Source organism: Haplochromis burtoni, unplaced genomic scaffold (genome assembly GCF_018398535.1).
Source record: "Haplochromis burtoni strain Fernald_Lab_line unplaced genomic scaffold, NCSU_Asbu1 Contig_831, whole genome shotgun sequence".
Classification (NCBI taxonomy): Eukaryota; Metazoa; Chordata; class Actinopteri; order Cichliformes; family Cichlidae; genus Haplochromis; species Haplochromis burtoni.
The window spans coordinates 50,968-54,132 of NW_024583192.1; positions in this window are offsets into that span (position 1 = coordinate 50,968).

The following is a 3,165-nucleotide window of genomic DNA, read 5'->3' on the forward strand; positions in this document are numbered from 1 at the left end:
AACACGACGCCGATCTATGGAACCTGTAGTGAATGTACATCAGCACTGATGTATCGCTAAGCTTCAGCCAATCACAAACCAGTACAACAGAGAAAAAGTGACTCAGACTGATGGTGAAACATCCATATATACTGCCTATAGAGTACTGCAGTACTTTAATACTAGATGAGTAAACATAAACCATTGTGAGGGTTGGATGTGAACGTGAGCTGCCGTTTCACATGGTGCTTTTTGACTCTTCTGGGCCTCCGTACTGCAGGAACTCAGACTGCCCCCTGTTGGTCTGTTGGTGGCGTGGTCGCGGTGTGAAACCTCATATCTCCGTGTGGTTCTTTTCTTCCTGTCGTTGTTTTTTAGAAGCCTTAATTATGGACTAACTTAATAACTTAAACTTTACCTGCATCTTGGATCGTGGCTTTAGTTATCGATCTGCCGGCTCAGAGTCTCTGAGTCGGCGCCATTTTTGGTGGATTTTCTTTGCGGTGGTGTAAAACGGTTGGATGTTTGGCTGGAGTTCTGCAGGGAGGGCTTGTGTTTCTTCCTCTTCAGTGTTTCTGTACAGATTTGTGATTTTCTGCATGCTGGAACTGACTTAGTGTTTTGTGTTTCGGCTTCAGCCTCCGTGGCGTTTTGACGTTCGCTGCTGTCGGCCCGCGGTCCTGCCCTCCGGTGACTTGACTCGGACTCTTTAGCTTTGTTAGCATTCCTCACCCGGAGCAATGGTGTCTGCTAGCCGCGAGCTAACAAAATGCCGGCGGTGCCACCTTTGATATTCTGCGATTTTTGAGCCGTTGTGTTTGTCTCAGAGGCTTTAAGCAGCTTTTTACCGTTGGGAGAATGTAGAACTTTGTACAATCAGATTCTTATTATGACGATGATATGATTATGATTATTATTCTCGATATACTGCATTTGTATATTTACAAGCTTTTTAATGTTCGGATCAGACTTCCAGTGCTAGCGTTGTGCGAGTCCGCCTGTAGAGAACACATTGTGCACTATTAGCTTTATTATTTTGTTGAGTGTTGAGTTCCTCAGCTGCTGCTGAATGTGTTTGCCACAGCACTGCTGCCCTTTAATTTATTGACATCTCTGTGCCATTCGGCATCCCGCCTCAGAAACGCTCGGAGCTGAGGAGGCTGAATACTGAGTCAAAGGTCGGGGTGTCGGGGGATGGGCGGGGCCACGCTGAGGCGGAGCATTACACCTCTTGTCATACTGTGTCCCATTCGCTGCTAGAAACAGCTGGGAAAATGACGGGGCCGTCAACGTGTTCAAAAATCTGAGATCATATTTGTAAAGAGGCGGAGCTAGAACTGCACAGGTGTGCTGTGATCCCGGCTAGCAGTGTGCACATGTATCCGCAGGTCAAAGGTGGCCTTTAACTCCAACCAGCTGAATGAAAACACACAAAGAGCAGAAAGTGTTGTGAAACGTATTTAAGCTGCTCTGACCTTTGATTTTATTCAGATTTCAGTTTTGGAGACAAAAACCTTTCCCTGTCCTTCAGCCTCCTCAGACTGAGCGTGACCACCGTGGGGACTCTGAATGGCACCTCCGGTGTGAATGGCTGTTTTCTACAATAGTCTGTGTTTTCTAAAAGCAGCACCTCCACTTTGACCTTTGACGACACTTGAAAGTATTTATTAGTGGTGAAAATACTGGTGGACGCACAAACGTCCCCACAAATATCTGAGATGTCATTTTTTAGAACTCTTTTGGTGTTTATGCTTGAAACTGAAAAATTAGAGTAGATTTCACGTGTTATTATAGGAACACTGCTATGATGTTTCTCCTGTGTTTCTACTGGATGCTCAGTGGGCGTGGCCTCTCCATGTTTATCTGAACGATCCAATCCAAAGCAGGGACTTCCTGCTTCTTCAGCTGAACGTCTTCAGGTCGGATGCTAAAGATGCTCACAGGTCAGAGGTTCCTGTTTCGAAGCCTCACCTGAGAGAACAGGAAGGAGGAGGTCGCTTCAGACACCTGGGATACTGTTGGCCACGCTTAGCTCCTCTAGCCACAAGCTAAAGGGGTTTTAATCAGCTAGCATGTTAGCTTGTGGCTTACAGGTAATGGTGACGGTAAAGCTAATGATGCTAACAGACCGCATTTCCCATGAAACATCGGAATAATCAGTCTAACGACTCAGACAAGGACAGGTTTGAGCCGGGGCAGTTTTATAGACCAATGATGAAGTTTGATGGCAGCCCGCCCACAACGCGCGCTGAGGCACCCCGAAACAAAACCAACCACGAGCGCTAACAGTCCTCTCTGCTGCTGAAGGCTGATTTAAGTTTATAAAGGTCTTTTTTTTTTACATATTGTTTCCAGTAAATGTCAAAGAGCGCATTAAATATCTCTCTGAGCTTTCTGTCTTCATGCTGGTCTAACTCTGGTCCAGGGAAATAAACCATCACACAGGAACTGAAGCAGCACATCACAGTTTATTATCATTTAAAGCAGCGGTCTCCAACCTTTTTTGCACCACAGACCAGTTTATGCCCGACAATATTTTCAAAGACCGGCCTTTAAGGTGTCGCGGATAAACACAACAAAATAAAACTAGTACCGGTACCGAAAAAAGATTTATTCATAACACACGTGAAAAGACCCAGGAAAACCGAGTAAACGATAAAAACGATAACAAAATAACGCTGAAAACCAATAAAAACCCTGAAAACCATACATTTCACACCTGAGCCTCAACTCTTGCGGCCCGGTACCAAACGACTCACGGACCGGTACCGGTCCGAGGCCCGGGGGTTGGGGACGGCTGATTTAAAGAAGTGATGGTACAGATACAGAAGAGTGAAAAGCCTGGTGAGTTTCAGGCCTCAGTCCCACAGTCAGAGACCACCTGGGAAAATGAGCATCCCTGATTGGCCGGCAGGTCACCAAACAGCAGTGAAACCTGAAAAAGCGCAACAGGCCTGAGAAACTAAGGCTGTTTGCCTTCAAAGTAAAAGCTGTGCTTTACTGCCACAAACAAAATATTTCAAAAGAAGCAACTTTTATTTTGAAGGTGAATTGGATCCATTTCCTGTCTGTTTCACAGCCTGCAGCTTACAGGAGCTCCACGGCATCGTATTTAACCGGGAACTCCCGCCAACCTGCAGCCAACCCTCGGCAACCGGCGGACAATCCGGTTGTTCAGTGATGACG